This window comes from Chrysemys picta, chromosome 10 (assembly GCF_011386835.1).
Source record: "Chrysemys picta bellii isolate R12L10 chromosome 10, ASM1138683v2, whole genome shotgun sequence".
Classification (NCBI taxonomy): Eukaryota; Metazoa; Chordata; order Testudines; family Emydidae; genus Chrysemys; species Chrysemys picta.
The window spans coordinates 37,612,323-37,639,545 of NC_088800.1; the positions used below are offsets into that span (position 1 = coordinate 37,612,323).

The 27,223-nt window shown below is 48.9% G+C and overlaps 1 protein-coding gene across 9 annotated transcripts in view; it reads right to left on the minus strand.

Moving 5' to 3' along the window:
• Nucleotides 1–27,223, minus strand: part of LINGO1 (leucine rich repeat and Ig domain containing 1) — a 464,359-nt gene that overhangs the window by 207,684 nt on the left and 229,452 nt on the right. The gene's annotated exons all lie outside the window — the stretch shown is intronic.

A 27,223-nucleotide genomic window follows, 5' to 3' on the forward strand; every position in this document is an offset into this window, starting at 1 on the left:
ATGCATCCATGGTTAGATGCCAAGAAATTAGGTTCATGTTATTTTTTTGTCTATAGGTCAGATGAGTAGCACATTCTGGATGGGAACAGAAATCCAGTTTAGATTCTTGTCTTAGGAGCTGTATCCAAGTCTCTTTCGAGGTGCACACAGAATCTACTGCTAGAGACTGTAGGGCCTGCTAGCCATGCCAAGGGTTGTATTTAGTCCATTGCTGGTTCTTCTCTTTCTTTCAAGCGAATGATCAGTCTAAGGACAGCAGCTTGGTCTAAGGGATAGAGCACTGCACTCGGAGTCAGGAGACCTGGATTTTGTTCCTGGTTCGGCCACTGACCTGCTGTGTTACCTTGAGCAAGTCACTTATTTAATCTGTGCCTCTATTTCCTCTTCCACTCTCTGTCTGCCATGTACAATTATAAGCTCTTTGGGGCAGGGACTGTCTCTTACTATGTGCCTGTGTAATGGGAGCCTGGTCTCTAGTGGGGGCTTCTAGATGTTACTTTAATACAAAAAACCAATGACAGCAGAATCAGGCTTTCTCTGTCCGACACACATAGTCACTTCCTAGGATGGTCTCTTGGAAATAGCTTAGTGTGACCTGAGTATGGCCCTGATGGACTTCCTGAGTTCTTCATGATTTACAGACTCGTAGCATTTCTTAAATGTGGCCATGGCCGCATGCAGCCACCGGGGGCTTTTCTTGCAGCCAAGGCCTCTTGTACTGTGATGCGGGGGAAGTGGCAAAGTAGCGGCCCCTCCCTGTTGCTCTTGGATGCACTGCCTTGGTGTTGGTTGTTGGGGCTGCCAGCAGGGGTTGGACCCTGCCCCCCTCCGGAGACGCCTGGGGCACAACGCTGGAGGAGCAGGCAGCTGGTGAGTTCCCCACCTTCCCAGGGGTGGTGGAGCTCAGGCTTTGAACTTCAGCCCTGGGGAGGCAGGGAGACAGGCTCTGGCTGCGGGGCTTCAGGCTCCAGCCCTGGGCTCTGGCTGTGCGGCAGCAGACTGCAGCCGAACGGCTTCAGGCTCCATCCCCAGGCCCCGTCTCCCATCCTTGGGGCTTTGGGATCTGGCCACAGGGTTTCAGGCTCCAGCCCCCTGTTGCCTCCTCCAGCCACCCACCCACCCACCCCAGCGCCACTGACCCCCGCTGCCTCCCCTGACCCCCCCCCCCCCCCGATCCAGGGCTTAATTTGTCCCCACGCTTGTCAGGGATGAGTAAGTCTGCTGTGAAAAGTGATACTTGTATGTTTGTTAATATCACTTTTCACAACAGACTTACTAGCTAGCAATAAATAAATTACACTTATTTGGACGTGTATATGTGCATACAGACGCTCCCTGACTTACGCAAGTCGAATTTTGCATAAGTCAGCGACGTATACCCGACAATTACGCAAAAAAAAAAAAAACGTACGGAACTATTTCCGTAAGTGCGGGTTGTGCAAGTCAGGTTTGCATAACCCAGTGAGCGTCTGTATTTATTTGTTTTTCCTAAAGCTAACCAAGTATTTTAGGAAAAAGTGTGAGAACGGCCAGCAGCAAGAGTTGGTGGCCACACTCTGAGGCCACCAAACATTTTGTCCTGAGAATGGCATGATGAATGCTTTTGATATCCAGACCATGGAGAGACCAGCATCTAAGGGGAACAGAAAGGTAATTCAGGCATTATGACATGTCCCCTAAGAAACCAACTTGTGTCAAACTCTGTGCCTAAGCATTAGAACATTAGCTGAGCAGAGGCTGCCAAACTTGTTGCTCTGGGAAATTGAGCTATGCTTAGTCTGCCATCCCATACAGGGTAGAGTCTGCATTTAATACCTATTATCCTAACATCTCCCCATCTGTCCACTCTCCTCATATGTCTGTAACTACAGCATGCCAGGGCCCGCTGATATCAATGGCACTTTAATTTCATCATTCCCAACTTATTTAGATCAATTAGGCAGCAATGAATGCACTCCATGGGGCCATGATGCAGTTGTAATCTCATCCAAGGGTTACCACTGCATCACAGGAGATATCATGATGGAATTATCGACCTGCTAAAATAAATAAAAATAAACAGGAAGAAAATCCCCAAAGGGGGCATAGGGTTCACTTTGGTTTTATCCCATAGGTTCCCTTTTAATTTGGAATTGGTGGATGGGCATGTAAAGGGATGATGTTCCCCATTTAATTAGGAGGAGACCGTGTCTCTGCAGGACAGACAAAGATAGCTGCTTTGTCCAGGTGACTGGCTACAGCAGAGGAGGGGCATGGAAGGCAGGAATTCCTGTGAGGTTATTTCTACAATCCTACTTAAACCAATGGGAACTGGGCCATTGACTTCAATGGGAGCAGAGTTAAAAGCCTAACACTTCTGAAAATCTCCGCCAGCAATCCGACTCTGCTTATCTCTAACTCCTTCCACCAGAGAATCGCATAGTGCTATACAAATACAATGAGCTCAGCCTCCCAACACCCTTGTGAGGTTGGTATTTTACCCCCATTTTACAGATCGGCAACTGAGACACACAAAAGGAGGAAAGTAACTTGCCCGTGCTACACAATGAATCTGTGGCAGAGCTGGGATAGTGCCCAACCTTGTGCTTTAGCCACAAGAGTGTGTTCCTCCTGCATAGTGTTTCTCAGTTAGCGCCTGCATCTGAAAAGCTACGTTATGTTTTTCTATGTGGCTTAATACAGGCTCCGCCTCTCAGAGGGGGCTTTATTTGGGGCACTTCATCCATTTCCAGAGTCACTTTGCTAAAAGTCAGTGGACAGAAGACACTAAATGGGAAACTAAGATCAATTCAAGTGCCTTCTATTTGAGTCAGGCCAAGCATGGCTCCTGCTGACTCCAGGGCCTGGCGGTAGATGCATCTCTTTGGCACACCCCACTGTTGCTGAATGACCTTCACTCCACACGTCCCATCCAATGTTACAGATGTTGGTGTCATGTGTGGGAGCTGGATAAGCCCCCAAGTGCCAAACTTCTCATCTGGGCAGTTCCTCTAGAGCAGTGTTTCTCAACGACCGGTCCATGGACTGGTGCCAATCCCTGAAATCTCTCTGATACAGAGTAGGAGGGCCACAAGCTGGGCCCTGGTATTCAACGGTTGAGAATCACTGCTCTAAAGCACCTGCTTCTCCAGCACAGAAAGTGGACCCGACAGCTAGTCTAGTATGGTCTGATGGACACGAGCTCTAGAGAAGATTAGATTCCCCATAACAAGGAACAGAGCGAGTGTGTGTGTGTGTGTGTGTGGTTTCTCTTTGGAGGCCCCGCGCAGGAGGAGAACTGTTGAGAGTCAGCAGGAGACACCTCCTCCTTCTCAATGCCTTGCCTCCACTTCTTTGCATAGAGGAAAAGGTCAGGTTTGCTGCTGACAAGGGTCTGTCCCCCATCAGACTGTTCTCTTGCCTTTGCTGCAGACAACGATCATTAGGAGGCTCAGAAATACACTCCATGGTCAACAAGAGGCTGAGAATAGCCAATGTACCTTGTTTTTTCTCGGTGTTCAAAGGGAATGTTGTGCTGGCGAAAGGTGCTGGATTATGGCCCTGGAGCAGAAAGCCTCCACTTAGCCACACAGCATAGCAGCAGCGTAAGCTTCCCCCACACTGCCCTTCCAAAGTGCCTCTACCCTTACTTAGAGGTGAGTGGAGACTTCAGGCCCCATGCCTGTTCAGTCCCTGGCCTTTCTGCTCAGGCTGACCACTTAGCAGTGATGTTAATTTTTGTGATTCGGACAGGAACTGGACTGAAACTACCGAGGGTAGGTCTGCACTGCAGTCAGAGAGGTGACTGCAGCATGGGTTGGCATACCCACAGTAGCTTTAATCTAGCTAGCCTGGCTAACAATAGCAGTGAAGACACAGTAGCATGAGCGTCAGTGCTGGCTGCACAAGTCCGCCCAGAACACTGGGTACATCCTCATGTCCCTAGCCCAGGCTGGGGTCTGTGCTGCTGCATCCTCACTGCTATGTTTAACCAGGCTAGCTAGATTAAAGCTAACCTGACACGACACGCAATCTCCTCTCCACTTTCAGGGTAACCTTACCAACCTACCACCTCCTGAACAGCTGTGTGATGGCTTTTAGTTGCTGCTGATCCAGGCGGGGTTAGACATAGTGACCTGAGGCTGCAAGGTTCTGTAGCCGATTCAGAATCCTTAAATCATCCAATCTCCCAGGGCTCAAACCAACTTTTTAGGCTACCTGACATTAAAGTCAATGGGAGCTTTTCCATTGTCTTCAGTAAGCACAGTGGTCAAGCCCTCAGAAGCTGAAACAGAACAGGCTCAGAGGAACAGGCGGCCATAACACAGAACCAGATTTTGCTACCCTGAGCTGGACCTCACTCCACAAGTAGTCCTAATGATTTCAAAGGGATTATATGCAAAGCAAATACTATCAGTGTAAGGGAGACAGAATCTTGTTCTTAATAACTATTAACTAAAATACTTTAAATAAGCCAATTATCCAGGTAAAAATGACTTCTGGCCAAAGCAATTTGAGCTCTGTACTATAGTTCCCAATGGTATTTTCTTCGCCTCTCTTGGTCGGTGTATTTATTTTCTATCGTATCAGACTAGCTAACCAGCACTAAAGTGCAAGCAACTTAATTTCGAAGAAATTTCTAATGCCCTCAGCAATGGAGCGAGCAGAAATTCTGCAGGATGGGAATTTGTCAGAATACGTGAAGAGTGCCAAAGTCAGAACTGTTAATAAGACATATTTTGAAATGTCAACAAGTTATAATCCACTGGTCGATCACCAGAACCCTGACTTTTTCTGTGTAACTTTTGTATGTGTCAGTCGCAGCACATTCTGGGCACTGTGGTTTGAATGACTTCCATTCAACTAAAATGAGTGATTTTAATGAGTACATGTGAAGGGCTGGGTCCTCTGAGGTTCTGAGCACTCTGGTCCCATTCCAGCAAAGCATGGTTGCACTAGCAATACCATGGATGTCCATGGGGACACTTAAATGCTTAAACATAAGCAGCAAAACGCTTGGCTGGATCAGACCAGAGTGCTTGGCACCTTGCAGGATTGAATCCTAAGTTCCTGCTTCAGGAAAGCATTCCAATCCAGGAAGCTTTAAACACATGCTTAAATGCGATTGAAGTCAATTTGATTGCCCTGAATCAGGGGCCCTTAGATGACAATGTGTTCAGCCCTGTTCAAGACACAAACAAGATGATGGCCCATGCCCCGAAGAGCTTATGATATGGCTCCCAACTGTGCAAACACCGGTGCGTGTGTGTAACTACATGCAAGTGAGTAGTTCCCCGGAGTTCAAAAAGGGGCTCACACATATAAATATTTGCATGGCTGGCATCTAAAAGGGCAGCAAAGCAGTTTGGCAAACAGCTTGTCTAAACTCGAATAAGTTTTTGTCAAATACGGGAGATCCTTAGAAAACATTGTTTTACAAAGGAAGCTCCTCTGAACGCAAAGGGCACAGTCACCTGTCTTCCCTTCTTCATTTCCTGCTGCCACGTGCCAACTTTCCGGGAAGGTTTTCAGGGCTAGAGATGAGTTGCCTCCTAAGGCTGCTATATCTTTGCTGAAGTCATCAGGAGGGAAAGAGGATAGTCTAAATGTGGAATAAGCACCCAGCCTTTGCTCCACTTTACTCACTTAATGGGCTAGCTATTAAGGAGTGCCGATGTGCTGTGAACAGCATTACATTAGTGCTGCATAAATACATGAAAGCCAAAAACAATAATGTATCCAGTATTTGCCGGCTTGGTTACATATTTACTGAACCAGGGGTCACCCTGAAGACAGTTACTGTGACATCACACAAAATCCTGAAATAGGGCTTTAGAATAACCAGCAACTATAAAAAGCACAGACTTAGCAACCATCTAGACTGTCCTGAGCAGACAGTGCTAAGCGCTCCCACAAATACAGAGTATCCAGAGAAACTAGAAACCGGTACCAGAGCCGGGGCCTGACCAGGTGGAACTGACAGGATAATCAGGCCTCGGTATCGTGTTTAACCAAAGGAAGAAGAAGAAAATAAAAATAATAACCTAACCACAGTATGTAAGCCCAGGGCTGGCTCCAAGCACCAGCCTGGCAAGCAGGTGCTTGGGGCGGCCGCTCCGGAGAGGGGCGGCATGTCCAGATACTCGGCGGCAATTCGGCGGACGGTCCCTCACTCCCGCTGGGAGCAAAGGACCTCCTGCCGAATTGCCGCCGCAGATCGCTATCGCAATCGCGGCTTTTTTTTTTTTTTTGGCTGCTTGGGGCGGCCAAAACCCTGGAGCTGGCCCAGTGTAAGCCAGAAATTTAGGACAGCAGTGTGCAGAGTAATTAGCACCCAGCTCTAAAATCCAGCCGCCAGAATGGGGAACCGTTAGCTATGGTAGTTAACAGCATTCTAGGCGACTAATGGCTGTTTCCCTACCTGGTGTCTGCTGGTTATCTGGCACCAATCCCTACTCCTTTCTGCTCCTTTATTTTTCTTTCCTTCATTTAAGGTTACATTGTTGGGAAATTTTCACTTCTGTGCTAAATAAATTGCACTTTCAAACAACTTCTTGCCCACAGGGTACAAAACGTAGTGAAGTATCATTTGATTTTTTTTTATTAATTATCATCATAGTAAAGGTTTGATTTGTAGCCTAGATAAGTGGTCTCCAAACTTTTTTGATCACGCACCCCTATCGGTAAAAAAATTTTGAGCACACACCCCCTGCTGCGCCGAAGCAAAAAAAAAAAAAAAAAAAGCCGCTCGGACTCCCACCCAAACTGCCAAAGCAAAAAAAAAAAAAAAAGCACTCCTCCTGCTGCATGCACCCCACTTTGGAGACCACTGGCCTAGATGGTACATTTTCATGACAATTTTGCCAGGTTGAAATAAACCATTTTAAAGTTCTTTCCTTTCTGCTCTGCCTGTTTGTCCTGCTTTCTTGCCCTTTGCCCTGTATGTCCTTCAGACCTTAAAGCCCATTTCCAACCCCAGGTCCATAGTAAGATTCCTGTGCACTCCTCTGGCACTGCAAAGGGTCCTTAAAGATACTTTAAATGGGCAAGTGAGGGGTGGAAATCCCCAGCTGGCATAGAACTGGCAGACTTGTCGGTGGGGAAGGGATATGCCAGAGGTAGGCTGGTAGGGAGGGGTTGTAGCTGGAGTGTTGGGAATGTCCACAGGTTTGCAAAACAGAGGAATTTCCAGAGGAAAAGGAACATTATTTAGGATGGTACACGGGGCTTCAATTCCGATAATCTGTCCATCAGGAAGCACTTCCTGACATAGCTAGCTCTAGTAAACTGGGGAATTATCTGGGAAGTGGTGGGATATTTAAAGCTAGTCTGGGGAAAACCCTGGAGAATGTACTATCGGGAACAGTCCAGCAGGGAGATAACTGGCTGGCCTATCAGGTCTTTTTATTTCTAGGAGCCTATAACCTAAGTGGTTGAGTTTAGTATGTAGGCAATTATCCAGGCCAGCCCTCAAAGCCTGTGACTCTCATCCACTGTTACGAGCAGGGCCGTCTCTAACTTTTTTGCCGCCCCAGGCAAAAAAGAAGAGGGCCGCCCCGCCGTAACACCCCCCCGCCAGCGCCGGGCCGCTGAATCCCCCCACCCCCCCAAGCACTGCGCCGCGCCAGGCCAGGCCAGGCCGGACCGCCCAAACCCCTGGAGCGCCGGGCTGCTCAAAACCCCGCCCCTCCCCTGAGCACCGCCAACCCCCCCGCCACAGCACCACACTGCGCCACACCGCCCAACCCCCCGCCCCCCACGAGCGCCGCACCAGGCCGCCCAAACCCCCACCTCCCCGAAGCGCTGCCCAAACCCCCGGAGCGCCGCGCCGGGCCAGGCTGGCCAAACCCCCGCACCCTGAGCGCCGCACTGCCCAAAACCCGGTGCCCCGCGCCGGGCCTGCCAAACCCCCCAGGGCCGGCCGCTGAAGCCCCCACCTCCCCCAAGCACCGCTCTGCGGAAACACTCCCCGCGCTGCCCGGCCGAAACAAAACCAAAACAAAAAAAACCCTCGAGCGCCGCCCCGCCGAACAAAAAAAACAGAAACAAAAACACCGTGAGCACCCCCCGCCACCCCTTCTAAGCACGTGCTTGGTTGGCTGGTGCCTGGAGCTGGCCCTGGTTACGAGGGTAAATGCTGAGGGACTTTATCCTCTGAAAACTACTATTGCTGTCCCGAAAGGCATTGCATGACCCAGCTGTGAACCACACATTTTGAGAGATCTTCATTCAACCCATACTTCTCAGCTCACTGCAAACCTTCATGTCTTATGCGATATCATAGCTTGTCTGCTCATCCTCCCCAGCAAACCTGGCAGGCTGGTCAGTTGGGGTGCAGACTTGGGAAACAAAGATACCAGTAGTGTGTGTGTAACCAGGCCAACAGGGGCTTTAAACAAATTCACAAGGATCTTTCTATCCACACTGAATTTGTGTGAGGCATTTCCCTTCTCCCCCTCCCCCAGCCATCCAGGACAAGAGAATAACAATGCTCAGAAATGTAATGCCTCAGAAATTTTGTGAATTACAGCGCCACGCTGCACAGATCTGACCTTTTCAATATTCTGTATTATGATTGGCTGCCCATTTTCCCTCAATCCCCACAGGCTAATTAGACTGCAAGAGGAGCTGAAGGCAGCCCGGGTGGCCAATCCCATTGTAGAACACTGAAAAGGTCAAAGACATACAAGCTTAATGAAGTTGCTCTCGGGAGGACAGCTGTAACAAGATGGGGAAAGAGCCCTTAGCGCATTCTGGCTGCAGGAAGAGAGGAGAAGTCTCCTGGTACTAATTCAACATTGCACTATATCACAGGGCTCTTGCAATGGGATTCCACCTGGCAACTGAGATGTCTCTGAAGCATCTGCATTCCCCCAAACTATACAGAAGGCTCATTGCTTTTGTTGAGCTAGCTTGTGAAAACCTTACTCCAACCAACTGAAATGGGATCACTCTCTGGAGCCTGGGCTTCCCAATGTAGGTGTTTCATAATTCTGTCCTTCATCTGTGACCTTCCTGGGGCAAGAGCTGCCTTCCCCTGTGAATGGACAGAGCATGACACATGGTGGGTGCCACTGGAATAGAAATACTACTACTAATAATGAGGTTGAGGCAGCAAGTCATAAAGCAACTAACCCGAGTTTCAATGGGGAGAGGAGACAGTATTGTCCCCTAGCACCAGGCATGACAAAGCACATTAAACAAATATTAATTGGGCCAGAGAGATTACTATTTGTCTTGTAAGAGGCAACTGTCTAGGGTTTAGTCTCCCCTTGATGTGTGTTTGCGTAAATGCATTGAGGAGAGAATTCGACTCTTGGATACCAAAACACATAAATGGAGAGATAGATAAGACAGGAAAGACAGAGAGAACAACCCCCCAAGAAGGTTGGATTCTGAATGTAATTAAAACTCATTGGAGAAACTTTGATGGAACCATATTCCATTACATTATACAGTTTGTTGAAATCGTAACACTTCACACATTTGAAATCGTGACACTTCCAAAATTTCAGTTAGGAAGAAAACAGAAAAAAGGTCCAACAATGTCAAAATGACCCATTTTGACTTTTTTCAGAATGAAACATTTGGGTTTTTTGTTTTGAAATACTTTTCATTTCAGTTTTTTTTCATTTTGCATTACATTATATATTATAATATGACATTTTTTCAAAGTCAAAAACAAAACAAACCATTTCAATACATTCAAAACATTTTTGGAAATTTCTTTTGCAGAGAATTTTGAAATGTTTGGTTTTCAGTCTGATTTGGAACAAAATCAAAATTTGAAATCTTGAAATTCTTTGCAAAATGGAACTTCTGTTAGTCACCCAGCTGTCCTGATGCAGTCAAAAAGTTTTGGTGAACCTGAATCTGACCCACACATCCTTACAATGCAATAGCATTGGTGCTGGCAATACTTGGGATTGAGTCTGGCAAGCTCAAATGCAGCAGGTTTGGTTCTCTGCTCAAGCCATTCTCCTGGCTCTTTGCTAGACTCTTCAAAAGTCACATGTACAGGGAACAGTAAATAATAATCCAATTATAAATATACAGCTTGAAAAGCCTCGAATGATTAACCATCAACTGGTCACATGCCTGGAGTCCTCACTTTCCAGACCATTGCCTGTTAGCTCCTGAGGGAAGTAGAAACTCTCAACTATGGCTCCACAACACCTGAGTATCTTCACAAGTTTGAGGTGTGACACAGCCAATAAGCCAAGAGTCCCAGAAGCTGGTCTCCTGAAATCTATAGGCCAGGTCCTCATTTACTTCAGTTAAGCTGAGGTGTGTGACCCTGGGTGTTTATGGACTAAACTTTACTACCTTCAGCATGTGATCACATCATGGCTGCTTGGATTGCTGAAGAGCAGCTCTATGTATGCCTTGGAGGTTGGAGCCTCAGATCTGGGAAGCCAAAACTCTGCAGAACTACCGCCTCAAACACTGGCGGGTGACTCAGCCCTCCATCCATTCCAATGAGGTCAGCTGGATTCCATGACATTTTTAAAAAAAACCTGTGGTCCTGTCTGCCTGTGTTCTACTTAAGTTCTGTTTTAAGGACTTATGCGGTGAATAAGGATTGACCTTCTGAACACAGTTAACTTTCACCCATACTTCCGACTGTCCCTTTCATATCTGTAGTCTCGGTCAGCGGAGGCGTGGTCCTCAGCTGGAGTAAATCAGTGAAGCTCCATTCACCTCTGTGGAATGACACTGATTTACATCAGCTGAGGACATAGCCCTGCATAAATAAATATGGCCGTGGGTGTAATCTCTGGGGTAATACGTCATCCCACTTTATACTATCCTGCTGATGTCCCCTGCTCCAGCACAGCTCCAAGAACAGTTCATTCTCACACCTGATCCCCTCAAACTCTCCTCATGTAGTTGTACCTACAGGGAAGGTTGTGCATTTCCACATACAGTAGAACCTCAGAGTTACAAACACCAGAGTTACGAACTGACCGGTCAACCACACACCTCATTTGGAACCGGAAGTATGCAATCAGGCAGCAGTAGAGACAAAAAAACAAAAAAAAAATAAAAAAAGCAAATACAGTACAGTACACTGTGTTAAACATAAACTGCTAAAAAATACAAGGAAAGTTTAAAAAAAAGATTTGACAAGGTAAGGAAACTGTTTCTGTGCTTGTTACATTTAAATTAAGATGGTTAAAAGCATTTATCTTCTGCACAGTAAAGTTTCAAAGCTGCATTAAGTCAATGCTCAGGTGTCAACTTCTGAAAGAACCACCATAAGGTTTTGTTCAGAGTGATGATCAACCGTCATTCCCGAGGGATTCGGAAGTCTGAGGCTCTACTGTATAGTTATTTTATTTGTAAAAACGTTTGTCCATTTTCCTAAACGTACAACAACAGGCAAAATATTATCCATGCATAGAAACTTCACTCAGTACATGACGAGGGCAAACAATTGGTGGGAAACTGAAGAGGCACAGGTAGGCCCGATTCTCCTTTATGCTGAAGCCTTTTATAGTGTGTAAAGGGGTCTTCAGGTGAGTGCAATGTACAGTCAGGGGCGGCTCTATGTATTTTGCCGCCCCAAACACGGCAGTCAGGCGACTTTCGGCAGCACGCCTGCGGGAGGTCCGGCTGGTAACGCGGATTCGGCGGCGTGTCTGCGGGAGATCCGCCAATCCTGCGGCTTTGGCGTACCCGCCACCTAATTGCCGCCGAAGCCGCGGGACTGGCAGACCTCCTGCAGCCACGCCGCCGAAGGCTCCCTGACTGCCGCCCCCACGGTGACCAGCAGGCCACCCCCTGCGGCTTGCCACCCCAGGCACGTGCTTGGTGCGCTGGTGCCTGGAGCCGCCCCTGTGTACAGTGGTGGAAAGGGGACGTAGGGTAAATAAGCATCAGGCTCCTAAAGTTTCCATTTGGTGCAAAGCACTTGTTATTTAGGAAAAGAAAATTAAGGAAATAATTAAAAAACCCAAGTATCATGCGGGAGAGCAGGGTAACAATATGCAATTAGCTCCTCGTTAATCAGTGTGAAATGAAAACAGGAGGAGTAAGAGAGAAAAGAAGACAGTGAGATGCAGAAAAGAAAGGATGCAAGATATTATATAGATAGCTAGATATAATTGTCTGTAGGTGGTGAAGTACTGTGGGATCTTTCGGGATGAAAACCAAGGGTTAAAAGTTATTACTGCTGCTTTCTGAGAGATGGAAAATATCACAGCTCTGGCAACAATATTAAGATTTTTCTAAAATAATGTTTAGTTTTCAGGTTTTTTAAAAAGTAAATCTGGGCAAAGGAGCAAGTTGACATTAATGACAGATGGGATGGAAAAATTGTGTTTGGGGAAAAAAACGATCTGCCTTTGAGTCACACGCATGCAGAAATAAAAAGCAACTTAACCTCTTCAGATCTACCCCATCTCCCAGGTTCACTTTTCAAAGTGCAGTTGACATTCCAATGCATGCCCTTCTTCCTGCACTGGCCAAATCGGGAACTAGCAGAGAAAGGGTTAAAATGTCTAGCATAAAATGATCTTGTGTTTTGTCTGTTGGATAGGCTGTTAGCCAGCCAAGCAGTTTGCCTTTGTGCTCTCCAAAGAAGCTCAGGTTCCTAGTCTGAATCTTTTTTACAGGATGACAAATTGTGCACTGAGAGAGTCCTTCAGAGCTTTTCTAACAACCCCCCCAACAAGGCAGTCCTCAGAGTCGTCAGCTAGGCTCCCTTCTGAGCTTTCTAAGGTCCACTCTGAGTAAAACTCAAGCAATCTGACCCACAAACAGGCCATGCCACACATGGGTCCCTGGGAATGCAGCCTGCTGAGATATGCACAGCTCTAGGTTTAATGACAGGCATGAGCCCCAGCATTATGATGCAGATTTTCAATGCCCCCCATAAGCCAGGAATTCAGGAGTGCTGGTTTGGGCTGCTCTCTAGCTGGAACTGAAGGTTGAGCTAAACACCCCAGAAAGGAGGAAACTGACAATATTTATATACATAATAATAATTCCCCTTTGGATTATCAATCAGGAAATAATAATAGGTCGGTGAGAGCAGATGATTGATTGAAACTGCCCCATGTGACCATTCATATTCTGCAATATCAGGCTATAATTCACAACAGGGACCCTTTGGTCTAGTGATGGTCATTACGGATGGTGCTGGGCTTGGATCCACAACACCTCGCTGCAAAACCCTTACTGCAAATGAGAGCTCAGGGGGCAGGAGATTTGGCTCTTTGACTCTCATCACTGTGACCAAACGCACCCCTGTATCCACACCCTCCACGCTATTGTGATAATCCTTGTACCATATATGCTTTGTGAGGTATCATTTGAAAACAAATAGCTCGCGGGTCAATAGTATCACAGTGAAATGCATGTAGCAGCATTGTGTGTAAAGGATGAACATAAGCTGAAATGGTGACTGAAATGCGTTACCAGCCAAGTCTCAGTAGGGGAAACCCGCTTCTCAAAGACAAAGGACAAGCTGACGCCTCTAGGCAGGTGTCATAAGAATTAATGGGCAATCACCTGTCAAGTGGCCATCCTTTGGCAACAAAGGGGGGCAGGAATTGATTGATCTGCATTTTAGCAAACAACCACACAGAACCTCTTTCACCACAAGACTCCATGTCTCCATCTGCACAGCGGGAAGGAACTCTACCTAGGGGTAACCATCAGGAAGATGCATTTTAAAGGAGGACTGGACTATAAAAACGAGGGGCAAAACCACCCCAGGTTATCTCTTCCCTATCCCTCTCTCTCTCCTTCACTTAAGAAAACAAAGGAACCAGCCTTTGGACTTTGGGAGGGGTTCTGACCTGAGGATTTGGTCAGCCCTGTTTCTGGGAACACGTGATAAGGATTTTATCTTGATCCAAGTCCAGGTTGTTGTTTTAGCTACAAGAAAGCATTTTATCTGTGTTTCTTTATCTTAAATGCCTTATACTTGAACTCACTTAAAATCGCACTTTGTAGTTAAATAAACTTGTTTTATTTTCTAATTAAAACTAATCCAGTGTTGTGGTTAAACCAATCTGTTTGGTAACTTCAGTTAAAGTAGCAAATTGTAGCCTATTGACAGGGCCGGCTCCAGGCACCAGCCCACCAAGCTTGTGCTTGGGGCAGCACCTGGAGGGGGGCGGTGCGGTGCTCCGGCTCTGGCAGCCGGGGAGAGCGGAGCCCCGGCCGGGCTCGCCGCCCTCCCCCAGGCGCTCTGGCTGCTGGGGAGAGTGGAGCTGCGGCGGGCACTCCGCCCTCCCCCCGGCGCTCTGGCCGCCGGGGAGAGCGGAGCCACGGCGGGCACTCCGCCCTCCCCCCCGGTGCTCTGGCCGGTCCGGGAGAGCGTAGCCCCGGCCGGGCTCTCTGCCCTCCCCCCGGTGCTCTGGCCGCCGAGGAGAGCGGAGCCCCGGCTGGCTCGCCGCCCTCCCCCCGGCGCTCTGGCCGGTCAGGGAGAGCGGAGCACCGGCCGGGCTCGCCGGCCTCTCCCCGGTGCTCCGGCTGGTTGGGGAGAGCGGCCCGCGGCCGGGCTCAGCGCCCTCCCCTGCCGCGCTGGGGGGGGGAGGGGGGGAGGAGGCTTTTTTGCCTTGGGCGGCAAAAAAGCCAGAGCCGGCCCTGCCTAGTGACCCCTTACCGGGACAATGGACCTTTAATATCTGAACTACCCAGGAGACGGCTAGACAGTGCAGAACACATGTTTTGGAGACAATTTGGGACTGGGAGTGTGTTGGGGTCACCCTGTGAGTAATAACCAAGGCTAGTGGGAGCCAGAGTGTGGTTGGTACTGCTAACGGGCTGCTGCAGTCAGAGCTGCAGCCCTACACAGATTCTCAGGGTGTGACCTGCATGCTGGCAGGCTGTTTGTGAGTGGCCCAGATTGGGAGGTCCGACAGCAGAGCATTGTGAGGCACCCATAGTTTGAAGGAACTGTGGTGATACAGCCCCTCCCTAGTATGGATTGTACCCTGGAATGTGATAATCACCCAGCATTTAATTTACAGGGTCATGAATGCCCTGCCTCTGGGGCCCACAGACAGGGATGGCCCTTTCCCTCATGCCATCATTGGGTTCTCTAGTGCCACCCGTCAGTGTCGTACCCAGGCACCTTCCACATCAAACAGTTTCTTGTGGGCTTCATGGAGTTGCTTGCTCTCTTTTTCCGGGTGACAGACAGTCTGGGAGCCCAGTGCTTCCATGTCAGAATCATCCTCTCATTGGCCTTACTTTCCTGGGGTCTTTGCACTGGAGCTCCTCTATGCCCAGCCAGCAACTGGGGGAGGCACAAGGGGAATACTAGAAGGCTGGACGACAAGGCAGTCTGGCATCTCAGCCCCCAAACCAGGAATCTCTTGCTGTTGGGTGGTCGGTTCATTAGGTTTTAGTGCCCCCATCCAGGAAGATTCTGGCAAGAGCCAGCTGCAAAAACTCGGTCACTGAATCATTCCCCCAAAGGGGGCTTCCCTCTGCAATCACATGGCCAAGCATCGCCAATATTTCAATAACAATGGAGCCCCAGGGCACACCCCTTAGTGAGTAGGGGTTACAAACCATTTCACAGAGTGGAGACTTAGGAGGGGCCCATCTCAGATGGCAAGGGTCTGGGACAGGGGAGTTGCATTGCATTTGAGAGCAGAGAGCAGGGAAGAGGAGGTTGCATCCTGGACAGCAGAAGCCTGGGGAAGAGAGGGCTTTTCCCATCCTAGAAAGCAGAGACATGGAGGCAGTGGCAAGTGGATCCCCAGAATAAAACCCTAAATCCAAACACCGAGGAAGTTTGGGGGTGAATCCAGCGGTTGTGGCTCAGACCCATCTCTCACCTTTTGGTGATTATGGGCACATGCCCACTAGATTGAACTGAGACACACGCATACCCCTCCACACCAACTCGTTTCACATTTAAAGATTCCTAGCTGGGGTTCCGTGTGAGCAGAGTACCCCACAGAATGCTCCCCTTCCTCGCACTGGGACAAGACCATGGCAGAGGCTTGGTATCCTTTATGGGTAGGCAAAAGAACACTGGGCACGGTGGTCACATGGCACCCATGCCACCCTGCTGATGTAACCCAGGGCCCAACATTGTTCTGCCTGCAGGTCTGACTTTAGCACATCCTGCCACTGGGCCTCAGTAGCGACTTTACTAGCTCAGCTCTGCAGTCCCCACTCATTCCACTCCCGGAGCTACTGTGGCCTATTTGGGACACGCATCAGAAACTATCATCAATTCCTCCCTCTACCCAGCCCAGATCTTAATGACTCCTGCACTGCTAAGTCACATGCTATTAAGTAATTACAGTTTTTTCTCCCCTCGCACGCATCTTTAAACCGATAGGGCACCTACGCTAGCAAAACACCTGCAAAAGATAAAACAACAGCCGAGCCCAAAGCAGATACGTTCACAAGGGGGCAGGAAGAAAGTCTGAGGGCAAGAGACAGAGAGGGTAGAGAATTTACCCTGGTGGTAAAACTAGCTCCAGATGAACTCCCCTTGCTGCTGTTTTGACAACCCAAACACACTCGCTCACGCAATATCTCTGTCTTGTTAAAGGTAATTACAGCTCTTCCTGTGTAATGAGATGGTTTTTAAAGGCCATTCAAAAGAAATTTTCTATAATGAGGTTAAGGGTTTTATGGTGTTATACATCAAGGGAGCTGGTAATTGGTCGGATCCAGGCAGCGTCCTGAAGCGGGGAGATAGGAGGCTTCATGAATAATAGGCCAGTGCAGAGTCTCCAAAATGTTTTGCCTCTTGAAAAGGAGAGGGGAGGAGAAACGGGGGGGAGGGGGGGGAGAGAAGTTTTGAAAGTTGCCAGCATCTGCTGAAGTAATGAGCAGTTTGCAGGGTGTTGTGGGTAGCTGTCAAAGGAAGAGGACGGGCAGGAGAAGATGTATGCATGTGTGGACAGGACCTGTGGTTGAGCACCAGCCTACTTTGAAAAGTGGCGCTGTCCACCATGGCTAATGCCTCTTCCTGCACCATCCCCTCAGTGTGACAGCAATTATTGACAACACAGCTCTTTGCATGGTTGGCAGGCAGTGGACAGAGGCAAAGGCGGGGCTTCCCTGTTCAGATCAGACTTAGAACCAGAGATGGATCAAAACCGGAGCTTCGTGCCTGAGCTATCCCCTTTGCACTGGCCTGAGCTTTGGGTAAAACAGAAATAAAATATCTGACAGAGCAGGGCTGGCAAACCCACCTTGGTCCGTCATTATAGAGACAGGACAAGACCAGAAAGTTACATCTGAATATCTACCTCCTCAGAAAGATTTCTGAACTATGCTGATCTGGATCAAATGGAACCCAAATCCAGACTCTTCCTGCTTTTATTTAGCTGCACCAAATCCTGATCCCTCCTCAGTCCATCTCTAATAAAACCCAAACTGGATTTGAACTGAACCTTCCACAACGCTCAAAAAGTTTGAATAATGGGGGGGGGGGTCCTTCAAAAAAGTTACTCTCCATTTATACAGTTGCCTTTATTCATCCAAGATCTGACCAGGTTTGAAAGCAGACATGATTGTTATTCCAAAGCACTTACTAACAGTTATCTTTTCCTATCCTATCAGTGCTGTCTGAGGTTTTGCAGCATCTCCCCATATTTGGAATAAGAAATAATTAGCTCAGGCACCACTATGTGGGAACTATGGGTAAATGAGCAGCCAACGAATTCTGAGAAGGCATGAAAATAGGCCATCTTCAACCTGAAAATAAGTAATACCAGAAATTTCATGATAAAACCTGTTCTCTCCGGATCTCCAGCCCACTTGTACATACTGAAGAGGTGGCAACACAGGTCAATAGATAAGTACCTGAACATGTGGGTGCTAAGTGCTTATTTGATTGAAGTTGAGCCTCTAGACATGTTGAGGTTCACCCAACACTAATGCTGGCCTCACTGAAGGATCAGAGAAGAGGATATCGGCTGATTATAGAGGACGATGCCCTGCTGATGCATTCCCAGCCAAAGCAGTTGGGGTGATGACTTGAGCCTCAGCCGCTCTAATAAAAACTAAATGGAACTTTCACTTAAAATGTGAAGTTCCAAAACGTTTGGATAGTTTTTTCTTTCTTTTTCAGTCTATGGATTCCTCGGCCCACATAGCTGTTTTATTCTCCACAATTTTCTCTTTGTAACTATAAGGAGGTACAATCTTTGGGCTAGATTGTTCTCTCTTGCTACTTTCACAATCACACTGGTGTAATGTAACTGACTTTCCAAGAGATGGATCTGCGCCAGGAAGTTTGGGGCTAGATCTGAACTCTTTCAAAGTCTGGCAGGTAGAGCTGGGCAACATTTTCTCAACTTTTTTTTTGGCCAAAAAATGCAAATTTGTGTCGATTTCAGCAAATCATTTCAGTAAAAAAAATGTCACAAAATGTCTAAATGGCTCGTGCTGACATTTCTGAAATGAAACGTTTCACTTTGGTAGGTTAGAGTCACAAGGGGACTTAAGCACCATTCACAAAACAGAGGAGGTGGTGGTGGTCTCCCATTGTACCCAATAGCACAGTGGGTAAGATACTCACTGTGGGATGCGAGAGACACAGGATTGAATCCCTGATCTACAGCAGGGACATGAACCCAGATCTTCCCGCTAGCAGCACCAGCTCCAGAGTACAGATTCAGCCCTGGGTCTCCCATGTCCCCAGGTGAGTGCCCTAGCCACTGGGGACACCACCTTGTTTTGTTTAATAGCACCTGACTCACCTTCTGAACCTACCCTTCATTTCCAAATTTCCTTTGCATTTATTAAACAAATAGTTAAAATTGCCTGAAAATTAGCCAAATGATTTGTTCAACCCAAAATGAACAATTTCCTGATTTTTAAATTCACCAAACATTCCAGAAATTTTGGTTTCAGGTTGACCCAAACAGTGGTGGCAGATGACAGAACAAGGAGCAATGGTCTCAAGTTGCAGTGGGGGAGGTCTAGGTTGGATATTAGGAAAAACTGTTTCACTAGGAGAGTGGTGAAGCACTGGAATGGGTCACCCAGGGAGGTTGTGGAATCTCCATCCTTAGAGGTTTTTAAGGCCCAGCTTAACAAAGCCCTGGCTGGGATGATTTAGTTGGGGTTGGTCCTGCTTTGAGCAGGGAGTTGGACTAGATGACCTCCTGAGGTCTCTTCCAGCCCTAATTGTCTATGATTCTATGAATTTCCCCCCCAGATATTTTGGAACTGCCAAAGAACAGGGAGAAAATAATCAGTTATTCGCATAGCTCTCCTGGCGTGTTTGGATCTAGGATTTCCTGTTATACACTTTGACTCAAATTCTCAACTGGTGCAAATTAGCACTGTTGCACTGAAGTCAGAGGAGCTACACTGATTTACACCCACTGAGGATCTGGCCCAGAAGCACTAGCTTTGATGTTCAGATCTAGAGCTGGATATACACCTGCATTTTCTGGAGTGTTTCAATACAGGAGTTCGGTTTACTGCTTACTGGATGAGGAGTTTGCCAAGCCAATATGTAGGGCAGCCTTATCATCGAAGTGCACAGCCCTCAGACCACCATCAAATCTGGTCAGAAGGCAGACCTCAGTGATGTGCGACACTGTCTTTGGTTACAGCCACATGTCAGACCCATGTCTCATCTCTACCTGTGCCTGGGAGATTCAGGTAAATTACATAATGATTGTTAAAAAAAAAACAAAAAACTGTTTCCTAAGGATTAACAGCCAGATGGTCAGTCAAGGCATCACGAGGTTAAGTGCTTTAGCCTTTCACGTTGGCGGCCTGAGCACAAGTGAGTATGGTGATCTCATTTGCAGGCATCAGAGTTTCAGAAGCGTAGTGGAGGATGCATGGATTATGTCCAGATTTTATTTATGGAAACAGCATGATGCCCAGGTTTTGGCATCTGTGAAGTCAGGCATGTGGGGGGGGGGGGGGGGGGAGTTTAATTGATAGAGATTCCAATCCTCAAAGTGAGTTTGAGTCAATTACTTCTATAACTGAATCACTAAAGCTTCTACCCTAACAACAGCAAATTTGCACCAGCTCTCCAATGAGAATGCCAGGGTTTAAGAACACCTCAGCATACATCTTCCATAAGTCTTCCATTCCCAGCCCCTCTTCTTGCAAATACCTGCTACAACCCTCATGCTCCTGGAAGGCAGAGGACACCAGGCTTCTTGCCATAGGAATGCTGTCAGTCTGTTCTATCAATGTGGCCTTTTTCTGTCCATGAATTATCCACAAACTCACAGTGCAAACACCACCTATGAAAAGCGATCAGCCTACAGGTTGTTTTTGATCCGCTCCAACTATTAGCTATGTCACGTGGCATTGGACCGGAGCTTTTGTGAACAGGAAGGAAGGAAAACAAAGAAAGGTCGAAACAGCTGCACAAACACTTCCAGCAAGATACAGGTTCCAGGGAGGAGTCTCCTGGACGAGGCTTTCTGCAAACAACATCACTGCTCGTAGGAGTGTTTGTGGAACACAAGTAAAAAGGGTCATTCACACCACTGAGGCACATTCAAAGCACAGGCAGCTTGGGGAGGCAGTGTAGCCCAACAAAGAGGCCCTGGATAGAACTCAGGAGCCCTAGGTTCAATCCCAGGTCTTGGGCAAGTCACTTCACCTCCCTGTGCCTTTGTTCCCCATTATTATTTGCAGGGCTGGCTCCAGGCACCAGCTTCTCAAGTAGGTGCTTGGGGCGGCCGCTCCAGAGAGGGGTGGCACGTCCAGGTATTCGGCGGCAATTCAGCGGACGGTCCCTCACTCCCGATCAAAGCGAAGGACCTCCTGCCGAATTGCCGCCGCAGATCGCGATCGCGGCTTTTTGTTGTTGTTGTTGGTTTTGGCTGCTTGGGGCGGCTAAAACCCTGGAGCCGGCCCCGATTATTTGTACTGTGCTAGTGCCACGGAGCCCCAGTCATGGACCAGGACCCCATTGTGCTAGGGACTGTACAGACAAAGAACAAAAAGACAGCTTCTGCCCCAAAGAGCTGCTAGGTTAAGTACTGGATAAGCCAAGAGACGACAGGTGGCTACACACAGATGTGGCAGCACAGGAAAAAAAGACAGCAGTAATTGTCAGCGTGATAGGCAGCGATCTCTAGTGATCCCCTCTCATGCTTTGCTCTATAGCAAGGCCCCTCCAGACTTGACATCACACCCTGACTCAGTTTCCCTTTAGTTCAGCTGTTCCCTATCTCCCAGCAATCCTGGCTCCCAGCACTGTCCTGTGTCTGCTGCGAACTAGCCTCTCGGTTAATGTCCAAAAGGGCCAGGCTGTAGCCCAATGAGTCCAAACAGACAAGCCTTTTCCCAGTCTCACACAGGGTGCAACCCTTTTCCCCTAAGGGTCTGTCTGCTTTCTCTGGCCTTCAAGCCCATTGGGTTCTTATCAGTCCCTTCAGCCTCCCATTGTTCACAGGGGTCCCTGCACCCCCTTCCCCTGCTAGATGGCAGCATGAACAGTCTCTTGGTCCTCTTCTTATAATAGGTGGGGGTGTTGCACCCCCTCAAGGGGTGGCAGCACCCCCTTCCCCAACCTCCACTAGACCTGGGAACCCTGAATGACTGGGCTCTCTGCCTTCATAATGCACAACTGCCCTGCTTCTTCCCAGGGCCTCTTCCTATGCACTTCCAACCCTCTCTTGGCAGAGCTCTGCCTCCCCAAGATCTGCTCTCCTGGGAGTTTTCCCTTGTCTCTCTCGTCACAAGCTGCTCTTAGTCATCTGACCCATTGTCGTGCATCTCTTTCCCCTGGGGAGGTGAGCTAAGGTGCAGCTGAGCCCCAACCCCTTTCAAGATCAGCTTCCCCTATGACAGCCTGTTTATTTAGATTACAAACTCTTTGGAGGACCTTCTCTTACCAGGTGTATGCAAGGTCCAGCATGGGGTGCTGCACTGCAGGATTGGGAGGGAGGGAACAACTGTAATAGACCTGGGGTGCTGCATTCCGGGATGGGTGGCACACCTGTAATAGCACTGGGGTGTTGCAGGTCAAAAGCAAGGCGGTGGGGGAAGCTTTGGCAGAGTCAGGGCGGGGCTGTCAGTTCCCCGCTTTCATGAGTGTAAACAACAAAATAAAAATCCCCTCCCAGATCCTAGCTTTCAAGCCACACTACCTGTATTTGCAAGATCGCCGTTGGTGGTTAGCTAACATACATTATCTGCCTCACTCGGTTGGAGGAGCTGCATTTAATATCCCAGCTATTTATGTTTTTTAAAGACCAATTAAATATTAAAGGCATTTATCAAGGTTTAACGCTGCAGCAAGCAGAGCAGCTCGGATGTCAGTGACGCGAACGTGTGTGGTTTCGGAAGGGGAGGCAGTGCCCAGAGTGCAGTCTCCCAGAGGGAGCCGCCCACTTGTGGGTTGCCATGTCTTGCTTTATTACGCACACCTGCGCCAGCCACCTCATTACACAGAACAAGACGGGGCAGAGAATGGCTCAGAGGACTGGGAAATGGGATAAAACTCTAGGTCACTTCTTCAGATCTGGCCCAGGGAGACAGCGACTGAAAGTCTTTATCATCTGATGGCTGCTCTGTTGTTGGCCATCTCGCTAGAAGGCCAATGGCTGACTAGGTCATGGAGACTGAATTAGCCTGTCTTCTCTAGAGGTCGTCCCTCTGGGTTGCTGACTGAGGATGGAGGATTGCTGAGCGAGCACAAAAGGAAGCTGCGTTTGCCACTGCCTGTACTGTATCTATTTGGTGTGTAAAGAGAGGCCTTTGCCATCCGTCAGTATCAACCTGGTACCTTCCAGTGACCCTAAAACCAGTTCAAACAAACAAGAGAAGATCCGTTAACTTGCAGGGAGAAGCCAGGAGTGGGAAACAGAACCTGGACCCCCAGCATTCGCAGGTGAGACCCCTGGCACTAAAGGAGTACCTGTAACCAATGTCAGCAGAGCCACAGGACCCACAACGGTTCAGCATCATGGCACGAAAATGATGTTTATGAAAAACAACCCAAAGAAGACAACAGATGAGTGAGCAAACAGGGAGATCATCTCCGTCAAGCAGGCCACCGCCACCTAAATACACACACATTTAAACTATCCCCACAGGGACAGACGAATCACTGCGCTGGACTCTACCTTGGTGTGCTGCCACTGAGAACATGGTCTCACCTTGCATTGGACACCGCAGCGCCGGGCTGGGACACTGAGTCAGTGATTTCTCACCGGGGAGAGTGCCACCTACTGAATCACTAACACTTGTTACACAATCCTAAATTCCCATCCAAGTACCAACCCTGGATCTCCTTAACTCTGACCGTCTGAGATCATGCAGAGAGCCAGATTCTGATGTCCTTGCCTCACACCAAGAACCTATAGGCTCAAGCTGAGATCAAGGCCCCATTGTGCTAGGAGGTTTGATGGTAAGATACATTACTTACCCCGAAGAGACAAGACAAAGAGCGGGAGAGGAGACAAAGGTGCAGAGAGGTGCAGTGGCTCACTCAAGGTCATACAGTAGGTCAGTAGGACAGAACAAAATCCAAGTCCCCTGACTGCCAGTCCAGCCCCCTATCCATTAGACCATACTGCCTCTCAATGGCAATATCCCCAGAATAAGTTACTGCCCAACTTGAATAAACGTATTGGAACATGGCCCAGAATGAGATGGTATGGCTGGCCATTTCAATGCCACGTTCCTCATTCCCTATGCACTGCCTGGAGTGCTCCCTGATTAGCCTGACCAGGAATATGACATCACAACACCACACAGAGGGAATTCAGAAATTTCAATGCAAGGCACCATCACAGTCTAGTGTCAGTCATATCCTCAGTTGCTCCCCTCTCCATGTGCCTTCACAAACCTCCGCCTTTGTAGAACTTGGTCAGGGCAAGATAACCAACAGCGATCCATCTGCCTCACCCAACACATTTTAAGAACAAGAAGAACCAGGCTCAACTATTCCCCATCCCAATTCAAATTAGACTGATTTCCACTCATGTTCTCTCAATACCAGCTCTTCCATAAGCCCTACAACCTAAGCTTTTTAATACATTTGTCCACTAGGCTGGCAATTTGCCTCCTCCATGTTTCTCCGTCAGAATACCATCAGTCATTACCCCATTCCTTCAGTGTTACCCCAAGCTCTCTGGCATCAGAGCTTTGCAGCACAATCAGGATGATCTCCACCTCATTTTTACAGATACCCAGTGTATTTTTACTAAATAAGTCCAAAACCCTTTGATGAAGGAGATTCATAACACCAATCCCGATGGGCGTGATGTGACGCCAAAAAAGGGCAGAGTTGGCTTGTGGACATTTCAGTCCATGGTGAGCCTTCTACATTTTAAATACAGACGTGGCACAAGGTACCAGATTGATTCCCTTGGTGTGTGAAGCTGTTTATTCATAGGCCCCTCATTCAGCACACCATAGCAGATGGACAGATAGCAAGGACAGTGAATGGGTCTGGATGCTGTTTGAGTCTCTGAGAAGAGGTAACGAATGAGGTTTCCTTGCATTCCCTTTTCCTGAACAATTGGTAAGATGGAGGTCAGAAGAGTCAGGAAGAAGTAGGACCTGGCTGGTAGCTGTGGGACGTACCTTCCCATTCATTTCCTGCCAGATAGGTGCTTCCCCATGTATGCTCTTGGACCATCACTGCTCCCTGCACATACAGAATAATGACGCACCCTCCGCTGAGTGCCCATGGGGACAGATGTGCGTCTGCTGGCATTACAGGTACTCTGGGGCAGGCCCTCCTCCAGCATCACTTCACTGGTGCGCCTCATCAATACCTCCTCTCCCTGGGGCCCATGGCAGTAACCCTTCTGGCCGAGGAGGGCTGCACAAAGCTTCCCTCAGAGCCCACCTGCACCAGCCCAAGCATCGGTTTCACCAAGACATGAAACGATTCTCCCATTCTGGGGCTTCTGCACAAAGTCACCCACATGCCCCTGGCCCCCCACATGCCAGCCCCTCACTGCCAGCCCTCCACTGGTGTCTTTGCTGCATGCTGAAATCTTACAGAGGGTTCCTCTCTCCTGTCCCAAACAGCTCTGGCATGGGAGGCACTAACCCAGACCTGCCTGGAGACAGCCTCGGCAGTGGCCTAGACTCCATGCTGCCGGGCCGGTGGTGTGTCTCACCGCTGGCTGTGCCAAGAGCCAGGCAGGCAGGCATTCGATGAGGGAGATCCAGGTAGATATAAAGGCACCAGACAGAGGAAATATGCCAATGGAAATAAACGAGGCTGAGATAATGAACTGGCAGCCACCTTTCAGAGATGAGGAACAGGCAGACAGCTGGAATAGGCACACTTCGAGGGATAGGCGGCAAGAGAGCCCCTGCCCCACCCCATCCTCCGGGTGCGTGTGTGAGGCATAAATCTTTCATCCAGGCCAAGGGCTCTCTTCATCAGGAGAGAGAGAGAAATCAGTATTTCACGAGACCGCAGTGAATCCGGCAGCCCCTTCCGCTGACCCTTCCGACATGTATGTGACATTGATCTCCCTTTCCCTCCTGGTGGAGTGCAGAGCTCCACGGACAGCACGGTACCCGGGAGGGGGCAGCTCGCGCTGCAAGCTCAGCCATTGCCACAAGAGGGGAAAGCCTCTCTCCTCCCCCCTCGGTTGCACTGATCTGGGCTGCTTCCCCTCCTCTGTGCAAGGGCTGGCTACTTGCCTGCTCTCCACTCCCCACTGCACCCCACAACTCCTCGACTCTCTTCTTCACCAGCCTCCCGCAGCGGCTGCCCCTCCTTCGCCAAGGGGCTGAGCCCCACTTCCCTCACATCAGCTGGTCTGCTCCCACTTATTCCAGCTGCTTCCCCAGCAGGAACCAGCGGCTCTCCCTCCCCTCACACAGTCTGTTTGCTTGGGGTGGGGAGGGGTTTGTGCATGTGGAATGCCCATAGTGCTGACTCTGCCCACTGGAGGGGAACACCCATTTCATGAGGGCAGCCAGCCCCAATCCAGAGCAATGGAGTGTATTTAGATTCCTAGACGGGGCCTGCATAAGCAGTGTCATAGATGCAAACGCGCGTCTCTTCCCTTTAGCCCCCCATCCAGCCTGCAGAGTGGACACCCCGGCAGGAGCAGCTGAAGAGGCACGGAGGAGCTGGGAGGCAGTTCTGCCCTGGGCTCTCATCTTTCATACCAGCTCCTGATGCAGCTGCCAATTAATGTGAACGGCAATAGCATGACGTGTCCAGGGATGCCCCGACTGGAGATGAGGGAAGACCGAGCATCGTCTCACAGCAGGATGGAGAGAAGGGCACAGTGTGACAAGGCAGAATAGTAGCTGGGAAAGCAGAGCAGGGCACATCCCACCAGCAGATCTGAGGGTGTAACTACACTGCCAAAAAAAGCCGTGTTGCTGTGTCTTCACTATTTTAACCTGCGTTAAACTCACATCTTGGGTTTGGTTTTGTTTTTGGCAGCATAGACATAACCTCCCTGCACCAGGGCACAAGAAACCCTTGAACAGCCGTACAAATAATACACAGTAATGACTCTGCCCATGGGAAGAACGAGGGGAGGAAAGACAAGATGCATTTCCTCCTTGGCACAAAAGCTGCAGCGGTCTCCTAAACACCAAAGCCATGTCCAATATCTTCCTGGGTGATAGAAACCCCAGCTGTTCTTCAGGCAGTTGCCAAAACTTTCAGCTTCCCCCGACTACTCCCCGGAGGCAGTTATACAAAAATCTCCAGCACACGGACCATTTGGGGCCCGCATAGAGCAAACTGAAAGAATATCCAAATAACCAACAAAACAGGGTGTGTGTCCTGATTGCAGTGTGCTAGGGCAGGGGACAAGGCTGAGATTGACAGTTGTGGCAGGGCCTCCCCATAAGGGTCTGCAGCACATAAATATAGGATCCCTCCTGCCTAATTTGGGTCTAATGCACTGCACTGTACACGGGGCCTTGGGTATAACCGGACTGAACGTGTTCCCGTAATCTGACTCTGGTCAATGTACAGTAACTGAGCTGCAAAACGTGTGTGTGTGTCGAGGGGGGACAGCCCTATTCAGCATGTTTCTCCTTGTCTCCCTTGGGTCTGATCTTGCCAACACTCAGCTGCACCGTTGCGACTGATCAGAACAGCCATGAAGAAATAGCAACACACAGAAACTGTCCGAATCTGCTGTGCCTAACATGCCATTTAACAGTGTGACAGCCTATGACTCCAGCATCTCAGTGACATATTTAGCCTCCCTGGTGGATCATCCTTTTAAGATTCAGCATGCTCCGGCAAAGAAGGCTATTAAAGCAAGAATTATGCTTGACCTTCTCCATAAAGCCTGCTGGCTTTGGCGTTTTCTGATGGGTGGCAGGG